The sequence below is a fragment of the Suncus etruscus genome, chromosome 6 (genome assembly GCF_024139225.1).
Source record: "Suncus etruscus isolate mSunEtr1 chromosome 6, mSunEtr1.pri.cur, whole genome shotgun sequence".
Lineage (NCBI taxonomy): Eukaryota > Metazoa > Chordata > Mammalia > Eulipotyphla > Soricidae > Suncus > Suncus etruscus.
Window position 1 is genome coordinate 119,310,682 of NC_064853.1, and position 13,544 is coordinate 119,324,225.

The 13,544-nt window shown below is 43.5% G+C and overlaps 1 non-coding gene across 1 annotated transcript; it reads right to left on the reverse strand.

Moving 5' to 3' along the window:
• Window positions 1–6,096: 6,096 nt before the first annotated feature.
• LOC126012290 (U6 spliceosomal RNA) lies at window positions 6,097–6,203 on the reverse strand. Its single transcript, XR_007496808.1, has one exon. It is a non-coding gene; the product is annotated as a U6 spliceosomal RNA (small nuclear RNA).
• Window positions 6,204–13,544: the final 7,341 nt, after the last annotated feature.

Consider the following 13,544-nt stretch of genomic DNA (forward strand, 5'->3'; position numbering starts at 1 on the left):
CTGGCAGGCACGGGGGGCCATATGGGACACTGGGATTCGAACCAACCACCTTTGGTCCTGGATCGGCTGCTTGCAAGGCAAACGCCACTGTGCTATCTCTTCGGGCCCTGTATTTATTCTTTAAGGAAATGTTTATTTCTTCTCCCCATTTTTTGATACAGGAATTGCATGTGGGATGGTGATCTGTCTTTATTACTTTTGTGTTGGATTGGGCTGCTACAGTAAATGCTAACTCTTGAAGGCCAAGCATTATTGCCAGTATGTTCTTGGTCAACCTAGAAAAAAAAAACTGGGTCTCACTAATGTTATTGTCCTCTAACTTCATCTTGTGGTCAAAGTGCTTGAATGGGGGGCCGGGCGGTGGCGCTAAAGGTAAGGTGCCTGCCTTGCCTGTGCTAGCCTTGGACGGACCACGGTTCGATCCCCCGGTGTCCTATATGGTCCCCCAAGCCAGGAGCAACCTCTGAGTGCATAGCCAGGAGTAACCCCTGAGCGTTACTGGGTGTGGCCCAAAAAACCAAAAAAAAAAAAAAAAGTGCTTGAATGTAGGACAGATTAGGTGGCTTGTGCAGACCAGATCAGCAAACCCTAAGATGCTTTGCTGACAGTGAATTTTTTTTTTTTGTTCAAACTGTCATTGATTTCTAAGGATAATATGGCCCTGAGTTCCACAAAAAAACTCTCTTTAAACTTTCATAGGTTTTTTTCTGGCCACACCCAGTGGAGCTCAGGGTTTACTCCTGACTCTGTACCCAGACAGGACTCAGAGGACTCTAAAAGATGCTGAGAACCAAACCTGGATGGGTCGTGTGCAAGGCAAGCACCATTACCATTGTACTCTCATTCTGACTCCCATAGGTTAGTGTTTCAAGTGTTGTCCAGACAATGTCTCTTAGCCCTTGCAAATATTTTTTGTCCTAGATCTATTTCCTGCGGCTTTAGGACAGGAGGCATTGGGTCTGTGTGGGGATCCAGTTCTTCCTTTCCCACTTCAAGTCTGGGTTTCCAACATTGGCTCACAGACCGACCTGGCATGCCACCCTGTAGGTCTAAAACAGGTTGAAATCCACTAGTGACAAAGAATATTCTAGAACTTCTGGAACCTAACATGTAAATTTGAAAAGGACTCTTTTGATGAAAGGAAAGAGATTTTGATCAAGTGTGGCTTTTGCTTTGAAGGTTCAGGGACATCCCTCTGGTTCACTGAAACAGTGACATCCTTGGCACCTGCTGACCACTATATCAGAAAACAGCTGATATGGTCTTGGCCAAAGGGACTTTCCTGGCACCCTGAGTCAATGCTTTTTGAGATTTCAGGGGATCTCTCTCCCCTTGGTACTATACTTCCCTGTGTGTGTCTGTCCCAGATGTCTTCTGCTTGGAATTTATTTATTTATTTATTTGCTTTATTTTTGGTATTTTGAGAACCCTCGTTTGTTTCCGCCTCCTGGTATTTCTGACCATTTGAAAAGTGCCACCCACCAGACTGTTATTTTTAAAAGATGCTGGAGCACTTCTGGCAGGTGCGGGGTTGACCATCTTGTCGGCAGTGTTTGGTTCTATTAAAATGTTGCTCCAATTGCACCAGGAAGGCAGCCATGTCCCATCACCAACTCACCCTTTCCCTGTCTCCCCCCTCACCTCCCATTCCAGAGCAGAGCATTAAACCTAGGCAGTGCTGAGTGATCCATCTCTCACTTTGGGTCCACCAAAGCTTAGTCATCCACTTGGTCAGGAAAGGAACCTTTGAGACCATCTACCCTACAAGTGACTTTATTTTTATTTTTATTTCATTTTAATTTGGTTTGGGAGCCACACCTGAAAGTACTCAGGGCTTACTCTTGGCTCTGCACTCAGAGATTCCTCCTGGCAGTCGTTGGAGAATTCTGGAGATTGAACCCAGGGTGGCTGTGTGCAAGGTTGCCTTACCTGCTGTACTATATCATTCTGGCCTCTGTCTTATTTATTTATTTATTTATTTATTTATTTATTTATTTATTTATTTATTTATTTTGGACCATACCTAGTGACACTCAGGGATTACTCCTGGCTATGCACTCAGAAATTGCCCCTGGCTTTGGGGGACCATATGGGATGCCAGGAATCAAACTGAGGTTCATCCTAGGTCAGCTATGTGCAAGGCAAATACCCTGCTGCTGTGCTATTGCTCCAGCCCCGTTTTGATTTTTAGTTGAAGTTACAAGCAGAGCAAACACACTCTTGATAGTCTTTCAGCAATGAGAGTGTGATTGGGGTTCAATAGTTGGGCATTTGCTTTGGATGTGTGAGGCTCAGGATTTGATCCTCCCTCCCAACCTGCATAAAACTCCAGAGCTCTTGAGAACTGCTTAAGTCAGTTGGCCAAGATCTGTCAGTGAGAAGGGAGAAGGGACCCAGGCACCAAACCTCCCAGCTATTCAGCAGTTGTCTGGTCCTTGAAAGTTCTGGACCTTCCAAGGCCAGACCTCTCTGTTTTTCAAATTCATTGCACATCTTTCCATCATCAAGGTACCTTTAGAAGCCAAATACCCCAACAAGGAAAGAGTAAGAAGAGCAGGAATTGCTCTTGAGTGGTGGGTTTTGAGTCCAGGGCTCCTGGCATGAGGCATCACATGTTGGCAGAGGTTGTTGTACTTGGGAACAAAAGTGGCAGCAAAGTCTGAGACATCTCTGCACCCCCAACCTCCTACTTCTCAGCTGTTTCTGTAATTCTCAGCTGATTCAAGAGAAGGACCATACACTGATTAACTCAGAAACAGCCACTATTTTTTGGTTTGCTTTAGTTTTGGAGCCACATCAGTCAGGCTTACTCCTGGCTCTTCATACCCAGTGAAGCTTGGAGAGAACCACATGGGATATTGGGAATTGAGCCCAGGTTGGCCACATGCTAGACAACAACCTACCAGCTATCCTATTATTTTATACAAAATTTGCTTCTATAATCTTTTATAATAACACACAATTAAGGATAGAAATATCCCTGTGTTAAAGGTCTAAGAAAACATCATCCATCCACTGTAGGGTCCTAACTAACCCACCAGGATTCACAGTACTGTGCTGATGAGGTTTGGGAGAAAGAGTGCCCTGCCCCTGAGCATGGTGAAGGACCATTGCTCCCCTGTGATCTGTATCTTGCTCTCCCTTTGGAGGTTCCTGAATCTTGCTTTCCTTCTATCCCATTAGGATGTGACAAAATTGCTTTTTGTCACATATAGAAACATAAGTTCAAATTATAGTTAATCTTTCAAGAATTTAATTGATATTTTGAAATGTAGTTTGGTTGTTTTGTTGGTTTGCTTTTGGGCCTCATCCAGTGGGGCTCAGAACTTACTCCTAGTTCTGCACTAATGAGTCACTCCTAACTGTACTCAGACCTTATGGGATGTCAGCAATCAAACCTGGGTTGGCCATGTGTGAGGCAAGTGCTCTCCCCACTATTGCTCCAGTCCCCTTGAATGTAATTTTGAAATATAAATGCAGCCTCAGTTTTGGGATCATTGGTGTCATGGATTAGAAATCTATGACTATTGTGATTTCTGGACCCATCAAGATGAAATAACCTTAGGTCCTATCCCACCTTATGTGTCTTGGTGATCTCATTGAGTTTGATGAACTTGGGCATAATGCATAATATTATTTCACCAGCTGATTCTTTATAGTCTGCAGTCTCAGAATCCATCCTCTGTCTGTGGGCACTTAGCCTGTTTGAAGGCCTCCAAACAGCCCTGCAGTTACTTGTGGACTTGCAGACATCTTTTCAAATAAGTTTTTGTGTGTGTATTCTTTGGATGGGTTCCTAGATGTGAACTTGCCAGATTGTATAGAATTTCTATTTTTAGTATCTCAAGGCTGTTATGCACAGGTTTTATTTTTCTTGTTGGGACTACATCTGATGGTGCTCAGGGCCTAGCTCTGCACTTAGAACTTATTTCTGGTGCGCTTTGGGGACTACGTGGGATGTTGGGGATCAACTTCAGGCCAGCTGCTTGCAAGGCAAGTGCTGTACCTACATTCTTATTTCTATGGCCTCCATTCTGCATAGTTTTCATTGGAGGCTGGGCATGTGGATCCACCCATCAGTGAAATTTGAGGGTCCCACATTATGAGCTTCACATTACTTAAAATATCTTCACCACATGTTTGTGATCCTTTAAAATTTTTTTGTTGTGTTCAGGGCTCACTCATGGCTCTTCACTCAGGAATCACCTCTGGCAGGCGGTGGAGGACAATATGGAATTCTGGGGATCAAACCTGAGTCATGCACTTTCCCCACTAGACTCAGACTATTGCTGCGGCCCTTTTTCTCCTTATATTTCTATTTCTTCCCCCTGAGCAGATGGTCCTCCTGCTGTCCCGGTGCCACATGTAGAAGCTAGCCTACCTTGTAATTCTTTGGGCTTTTGCCCCTCTCCAAAAGCAAATGTTTTGCAAGATATTTTGCTTTAATAAGGTTATATGCTATTTCGGTGTTGTATCCCCCTTGCTTTAAAATGTCAAGCTCTTTTTTTTTTTGGATGTTGTTTTTAGAACAGCTTAAAAGGTTCTAGATACCATTTAGAAATTCATTCAATTAGTTATTTCATAGTAATCCAGGTATGCCACTCCACCCCCATCTTCCTGTGTAACCTGCCTGAGGGTAAGACCTCCCATTTCTGGGAAGCCTTTAGGGAGGTATCAAGAGGATTACCTCAGGGGCAGGAAGAAAGATTTGGAGGATAGATGGAGGAAGAAGCAGCAGGAAGAGAGATGGCTGAAACATATTGAGTGCAGGGCTGATTATGAATCCAGCGTAAAAGGTTTAAGCTTAGGAGACACATGTGTTTGTTAGAGCCTTGAAAAAAGCTGATGTCTCCTGAAACCTAATTGTTCTGGATAATTTCCTCACCGCTATCCTGAACCTGCAGACCTGCCGGCTAGAAGGGCTTGCAGGCATGTGGCCTGGTCTGGTGGAGAAAAGCCTCAACCTCCATCCCTCTCACCATCATCCACCTCCATCCAGCACTCTATAAGTAATGTTTTACTGCACAGGTAATTGCCTTAGTCTGGTTCTGGAAGTTAATGTTAGTTCCTTTAATTTTTGCTGTTTGGGTCACAGCCAATTGTGTTCAGGAGTTATTCCTGGCTCTGTGCTCAGGAATTGTTTCTGGTGGATTTGGAGGACTGTATAGGTTGTTGTGGATCAAAACCCAGTTTAGCCAAATGCAAGGCAAGTGCTTACCCACTGTACTATCATTCCTACTCCAGATCATGCTCTTCCTTATTTTTTTTTCTTTTGTTTTGTCTGTTTTTGTTTTTGTTTGGATTTTGGGACCATACCCTTTAGTGCTCAGGGCTTACTCCTGGCTCTCCTGCATAGATCATTCCTGGTGGTCTTGGGGACTGTATGGGAAACAGGAGATCAAACCCAAGACAGTGTAAGACATCCAGAGGGCAAGGCAAGCACTTTACCCACTGTACTATCATTTTAGTTCCATAATGTTAGTTCCCTTAATATGGATACTTACCTTTCCTAAGTTAAAGAAAGAAAGGAAGAACTACATGTTGACAAAAATTCATCAACAGTTTTGTGGGAAAATGTTCATTTGTCAAAAAGGTAACTGAAAACTTTTATCATCAAGATATACATAAAAAGATTTGACTTAAAAATATCAATTAAGTGCTCTTATCAGATAGAGACATTTCCCCCAAAACATTCTTATTCTAATGCTTGCTTTCTACCAATAAACCCCATCAGTACTAGATTGCAGGTCCCAGGCAATTACTAATAAATTGGTATAGTTTTCAGAAATGCTCTTTACTGGCCTGGCTTGTAAAATACTATGTCATTTCACAGAATGGAAAAAATAGGGCCAAGGATTTAAGTATAGCAGGTAAGGTGTTGTCTTGCATGTACCCCCAAGCTTTGCCAGGAGTCAGCTCTGACCACCACTCGATGTGTCCCTCATGCCAAACAACAACACCCCAAAAGGAACATAAAACATATAATTTTTCTTTTTTAACATAATATTTCTTTTTTTAAATGTTTAATTGCTTTCCTTAAGCACCATGGTTATAAATATGTGCATTGTTGGATTTAAATCATACAATGCACACCATAAAAATATAGAACATTTCACAAATTTGTGAGTCATCCTTGCTCAGGGGCCATGCTAATCTTCTCTATCATTCCAAATTTAGTATATGTGTGCTGCCGAAGCAAGTACAGAAACAATATTTCTTTATCGAGGCTTAAAAACCAGTGCCTAGGACGAGAGAGAGAGTCCAATAGGGAGTGTTCTTGCTTTGCACATGATGGACCTGGGTTTTATTCCCTGCATCCAATAAGGCCCCTGAGAACTGCCAGGGGTCACTCCTGAGTGCAGAGCCAAGAATAACCTCCGGATGTATTCTCATGCAAGGCAAGTGCTCCCCACCCCCGTACTGTCATTCTGGCTCCACTGGGCTATTCTTATAGGGTTGTTGGTGTAGCCCATCCCCCATTCTTCCTGTGTAAACTTACTTACAAAAAAGACCTGCCCATTTCTGGGCGGGGTCTTTGGTAGGTAACAAAAAGGTTTGGCTTCAGGGGCAAAAAAAAAGATTTGCATGGATGGAGGATGGAGAAGGAAGCCAGAAGGAGATCGCTGAGGGACAAGGTACAATGCAGGGCTGAATAGGAATCCAGTGTAAAAGGTTATGAGAGAAGGCACACATGTTGGCTAGGGCATGAATAAAGCTGATATTTCCTGCCTGTGAGTGGATTTTCTCCTCGCTGACACCCTGAACGGATAGACCCGCCATCTTAAGGGGGTTGCAGAAACACGTGTCCTGGGTTGGAGGAGAAAGGCCTCCATCCCCATCCACCACCATCCAAGCCCATCCAAAGGGCTTTAATGCAACAGTTGGGAGCATGCTCATTTTAAAAAGATACATGTTTTTTTGCATCTTCTCTCAGAATCTTCCAAGTCTTGTGAAGTTGCAGAATTCCTCTATCCTGGAGTTCCACTGTTGTTCCTTGATAGGTTTCTGTTTGTTTTGTTTTGTTTTATATATTTATTTATTTTTTGAGGGGGGCACACCTTGTGACACTCAGGGATTACTCCTGGCTATGCCCTCAGAAATTGCTCCTGGCTTGGGGGACCATATAGGATGCCGAGGATCTAACCCAGGTACATCCTGGATCAGCCGCATGTAAAGCAAATGTCCTACCCCAATAGGTTTCTGTTTGGGGGAGATTTGGGGTTCAAAGCAGGTGTCCATGTGGATTTCTCCACACTTGAGTGCTCCTTGAGCTGCATAGGACCTCGCATGCTGGAAAGTATGATTTCAGCTAATGAATAAAAAAAAAAATGGATGGGAGGGCCAGAAGCTGGCAAGAAGGAGGAGAGAGTTAGAGGCAAGGAAAGGAAGGAAGGCAGAAGAGAGAAAAAGGAACCCCAGAAATGGAATATCTTTTCAGTTGCCTAGAGCAAGCAAAATGTTGACTCCAGCTCAGAATCTAGGGGTGGCGGGAGGGGGTTTGGTTTGCAGATTTAAGCAGCAAGAAGGGCTTTTGTGGGCAGGTGGGAGGTGGGGTTGCTGTGGGGCAGCTTGGAAGTTTTTATTTAGTTCTGCTGGCCAGAGAGACATGAAGGCATAGCAGGCCAGGCGGGCAGGCGATCAAAAAGCTCCTTTCCCCCAAAAGAAAGTGAGAACCCAAAACTCTTCAGTGGACTCCGTGGAGAGAGCAGCATGCTTGAAACAGCAAGAGGTTTTTGTTTGCCTGCTCAGGAAGGGTCTGAAATTCAGCCAAGAGCAAATGGCAAGCTGGAGAGGGAAATAAAAGTTCTCAAGCGGACCCAAGAGAGCAGATTCGGATCAAAGGCCCGGAGTCTGCCTGGTGCCTTGTACAACCTCCTGCCCCATGCTTTCTGTGCTGGATATCCCTGCAGCCCATGAAGCCTGGAGGTGACTCAACCTAGGGCATGAGATGGTGGTTTGGTGGCTTTCTGGGGCATCTCCCCTGGGCCCTGTTTCATCGGAGGCCTGTTTTGAGTGAGGATAGTTTACTTGAATATATGTGAATGTGTGTGTTTGTATGTGTGCTTGTGCACATATATGTGTATGAGAGAGAGAGAAGAAAGTCCTTTTCTCATCTCCATTAAATCACTTCCAATTCTTTCCCCTTTTATTTTGTCTTGTTTTGTTTTGCAGTCACCACCAGCAGTGCTCAGAGCTTCCTCCAGGCTCTAAACTCAGAGATTACTCCTGCAGGGTTTGGGCTATTTGGTGCCAAAGAAGGCATCAGGGTCAGCTGTGTGCAAGGCAAGCACCTTTCCCCTATTTTATCACTTTGATCTCCATCTCTTTCCTTCTCACTGGAGGGACCAAGAACATTCCATTCTGTGGCACTGGAGCTCAACCTTTCTCCCCGGAACTCACCTGAGCTTGTCAGGGCCCATGGATTGCCTTGTGTGTCGTCCAGCTCTCTCATTTCACCTCTTTCTGCATCCTCTCTCTTTGTCCCTTTGGCCACCCCTTCATTAAACCCATCAGTGATGAGACCAATGATTTTCCCTGTGGGCATTTAATTCTCATTCCAGGATTGCATCTGAGCTGCAGACATTTCTTGTACAACTGAATGAAAAGAGGGGATGAGTTATGATGGTATGTGCATAACTACATCTAAGTGGACATCCCCAGTGTGGGTCCACTGGGTTTGCCACCAAGAGTGATCCTAAGACCTGTGCTCCCCCCCAAATCAGTGTACCCCATCAAGAGGCTCCCTCCACCACTGCGCATCTTTGACAGTCAGTATTAACAACAAGTCCTGTTTTGGAGAGCTTCAGTGAAATCCAAAATGAAGTGGTTCTATCAGAGAACCTTAATTAGAAGAGATAGTTACAAGAATGATGTCCATGTTCTCACAGGGTCAAGAAATTGTTGTTTTAGATGGTATGTCAATGACTCTTTAAGCATTTCTGATTTTAGGCAATCCTGAAGTTAGCCTGCTACCTGATTTACTATCCTGTTTACTTACTTTCTTTAGTCTTAATTTTGGATCAGTGCCTGCCATAAGAGATTCATCTCAGTGATTTATTTTTATTCTCTTACTGTCACCACCTCTAGCCATTTTTTTTTTCATATTTGGATATACCCAGCAGTGCTCAGAGGTTACTTTTGGCTCTCTGCTTAGGAATCACTCCTGGTGGGCTCAGGGGACCACACGGGATGGCAGTGATCGAACCTAGGTTGGCTGCATACAAGGCAAGCGCCCTGCCCGCTATGCTATTGTTTCAGTCCTGCTAGCCATCTTTTATAATTTGGGTTTTGGGCCACACCTGGTGGTGCTTAGTCCTGGCTCTACTCTCAGGAATTATGCCTGGTGGTTCTCCGGGGACTGCCTGGGGTGGTAGACTAAATACGTATGCATTTATGAATGTAAATGTGTGTGCTCGTTTGTTGTGAGCTTCCGTGCTTTCATACTCTCTTCAACAAAAGTCTTTTTTATTTTTATTGCTAATAACTGTGGCCTGTTTCTGTACATTCTTTCAGGAAATTCAGTGGGAAGATCATAACCCAGACTTAGGAGGCTGAATATGTGGTGAAGGTGCTGATTGTGTTGTGAACCCTTTAGACTGGTTGACATGCTTCCATGGGTGGTATTGGCTGCTGAAAATGAAACAAACACTTAAGAGGACACACAAACACAGCCTGTCCAAACTTTCAGGCCCCTTGGGCAACCCTTAGTGGCCTCACAGGCTGGCTATTGATTCAATACCATATGGTTCCTTTCTAGGACTTCCAACCTATGAGCCATTGTCTGAATAGACAGAGACGTTCAGGATGGTAAGTGCACATATCACCATTCAGTAGTACACCAAGAGCAGAGGCTGGGGCAATTCACATAATCCTTAGACACTCTTAAAATATAAAGTTGTGACAGTGTCTTATTTTTATTTTAGCTCATGCAGCCCTTTACATATAAAAGATCCTAATCAGCTTTAGTGTATGCTTGCCTGGGCATGTGTGTATATTATTTATAAAATTGCTGGGCAATATCTATTTGCATCTGGCAGGTATTTGTCATCTAATCTTTGCTGAGTATACATTTGCAAACCCCTTGTATTTTAAGACCTAAACTGTTCTACCCAGGGGAATAGCTCACCTTGGGTATTTTGTTTGTTTGTTTGTTTGTTTGTTGAGGGGAATGATTTCTCACATAGCACAGCATCTGCAGAGAGCCTATAAATGATGCTGGGGGAAATCAAGTCATGTGATCCCTCACACCAAAACCTTGCGGATGCCAGTCATTAATAGCAATTGTCAGGTGAAGTCAGAGGCTGAGAGATCCAAAGAGACAAGGCCTCTCGGGACAGACCTGGCACCCTGGAAGCACATTCTTGGCAATTGTGTGTTACAAGCCAAGTGATGAGATGCAGTACAGTTAGGGCAGAGAAGGGACCGCTATGACAATGATAGTTGGAAATGATCGCTCCAGACAAGAACTGGGTACTGAAAGGAGATAAAGTGATAGGCACGGTCCCCCTTCAGCAACAATATCGCACACCACAGTGTCTAAAAGAATAAATGGGAGAGAGAGAGAAAGAAAGATAAAAAGAGAGAAAAAAGAAAAATGTCTGCCCCAGAGGCAGGCAGGAGGAGGAAAACTGGGGACAAATGGTGGGAAATGTCCACTGTTGAAGGGTATTATACATTGTATGACTGAAATTCAACCATGAACAACTTCATTACTGTGTATCTCAGGGTGATTCAAGTAAAGAATTTATAAATTAAAAATAAAAGTGACAAGCGGCTTTGAAGTGAGACTGAAAGGGTGGAGAGAACCTTGCAAACCGCTGTGCTGGGCCCAGGTGACAGAAGCAAGAGGTAAAGAGGTTAATTCTCTGGAAACATATGAAATTAGTTTCAAAAAGGAAGAAGAGAGTTACGTGATCCAATTATGGGAAAGGATGTGGAATGAAGTGTGAGTATTCAGCAAATCATTGAGTCTGGGAGACTCATCATGGGAGGAAGTTTCTAGAGCAGCTGAGCTTTGAGCCAAGTGTTGCAAACCCAAGAGCTCATAAATTTGTAAAGACAGGGCAGTGCCGAACTCCATAAACTTGTTCATGGGTGAGTGAGCCCGAGAAAGACCGCGGTAAACATGTTCATGAAGCTGAAAGGTCAGCAGCGACAGTTCTGGGAAATGCTAAGTCTTTGAGAGCAGGTGGCTGGTGTAAAGAAGCTTGGATAGCACATACCTCTAGTTTTTAAGCTTTCATCAGGATATTATGTTTCATTTTTGTCAGCCACACCAAGCATTGCTTAAGGACTGCTCTAAGCTCTGTGCTCAGGTGTTGCTTCTGGCAGTGCAGCGGGGACCATGTGATTCTGGGGATGAACCCAGGCTTCCCACATGCAAAGCCTCTGTTCACCTTCACTTGGCCCCATGTACTTTCTCCTTACTTTTTTTTTTGTTTTGTTTTGTTTTGCTTTGATCTTTGAACCACACCTAGTAGTACTCAGGGGTTACTCCTGGCTCTGCACTCAGGAATCACACCTGGCGGTGCTTGGGGAGCCATAGGGGATGCTGGGGATCAAACCTGGGTGGGCTTCGTGTAAGAAAAAAGCTCTTCCCACTGAATATCTCTCAGGTTCCTCTATATTCTACATTCAGAACAGTAGTCCACAACAGCTTGATGTCTGAACACAACTCCCATGCAGCTTTTTTTCCTGTTGAAGTATGATATCCCAGATCTCCACTCTGTATGATTTTCCAGATTTACTTGATTGCATTTAGAGTGCATATGGCATTTTTGTGTTTCCATACTTCTCACTCTACCATACCTCATAAACATTTTCTTCATCAGGATATAGTTGTAATAATTTGAGCGTGATAAAATGCCATCCCGTGGTTTTAGTACAGTTTGCTAAATCATTGCCTTGTTGCATACTTGGAGTGTGTCTCAATTTTATTTTATCCTCACAGCACAGTAATAAATGCTGCAGTACATGCGCTGCTTTGCCCACCATTCAATTATTTTTAGAGTACACATTGCAAAAAATAGATTTATTGGATCTGAGGGTTGAACCATTTTTATCGTTCTTGCAGTTTGCCATTCTGAATTTAGAAGGACACAGCTAATTTCACTCCGCCACTAGCAGCCTATATGGGGACAGAAATGGCTTTTCTCAGATCTGTGCCAACAATAGGTTTAATCATTAGAGATGTTCCTGCTAATTTTATAGGCATAAAAATGACACTGTAAAATTGATTTAATTAGTTTTTTCCGTTCCTTGTGAAGGTGATAATTTTCTTAATTTGTTTGCTTGCTATTCATATTCTCCCTTATGTAAATTATGGTCTATCTGTGGCTTATTGGCTAATGAAGCACTTCTTTCTAATTTTCCAGGTTTAAAGAACATGAGATTTTGTAGAGAACCAAAGCAAGTTATCAGCTTGAGCTGGAGAGATAGTTCTATCGAAATGGTGCTAGCCTCACATGTGGCCAACCCGGTTCTATCCCTGGCATCCTCAAGCATAAGGTTCCTCAAGCACCACCAGCACTAATTACAGAGTGAAGAGCCAGGAGCACAGCCGGGTGTAGCCCCAAAACAAACAAAAACCAAAACAACCACTCCACTCCAACCAAAGAAAATTATTAGCTCACGAGCAAAATTGGACTCTGTTTGTTCGTCCTCCTGCAATGCTGTATCTTATTCTATTTTTTGTTTGTTGTTTTACTTTAAACACTGTGATTACAAAGGTTGCTCATAATACAGTTGTGTTTCTTTTTCCGTAGTTACAAAGTTGTTCATGATTGAGTTTCAGTCATGCAATGTCCAACACCTTTCACCAGTGCACATTTCCTTCCACCAATGCCCCCAGTTTCTCTCCTGCCCTCTCTTCTGCCTGCCTATGGAGCAGACATTCTCTCTCTCTCTCTCTCTCTCTCTCTCTCTCTCTCTCTCTCTCTCTCTCTCTCTCTCCCTCCTTCTCTCTATTTCTTTTGTCTTCTAATTGTCTTCTGAATTGTGCCTCACATTTTCACTGAGAACAGCTTAAGGTGGAGTTGACATCTGTGCCTTCAGATGAAGTAGTTCTTATACTATTGAAAGCCAGAATCTGGGGAAGTCAGCCATAGATTGCTTGCTGTCCAGGGTACTGAAACATTTCCAAAGAATAAGCATTAGTGTTTCTCGCCAGAGATACTTGTATTGAAAGCTGATAGTAGAAATGGAAACTGTAAAGTTAGAGGGAAGACCTTTTAGAAAAAAGAGAGACATGGGGCAAGAGCAATAGCACAGCACGTGGCCAACACAAGAGGAACCCTGGTTTGAATCCTGGCATCTCATATGGTCCCTCGAGCCTGCCAGGAGTAACTTCGTTTTTATTTATTTTATTATTTTATTTTATTGATTTTAGTTTAGTTTAGTTTAGTTTAGTTTTTTTGGGTCACACCCGGCAGCACTCAGGGGCTACTCCTGGCTCTACGCTCAGAAATCGCCTCTGGTAGGCTCGGGGACCATATGGGATGATGGGATTCAAACCACCATCCTCCTGGATGCAAGGCAAACACCTT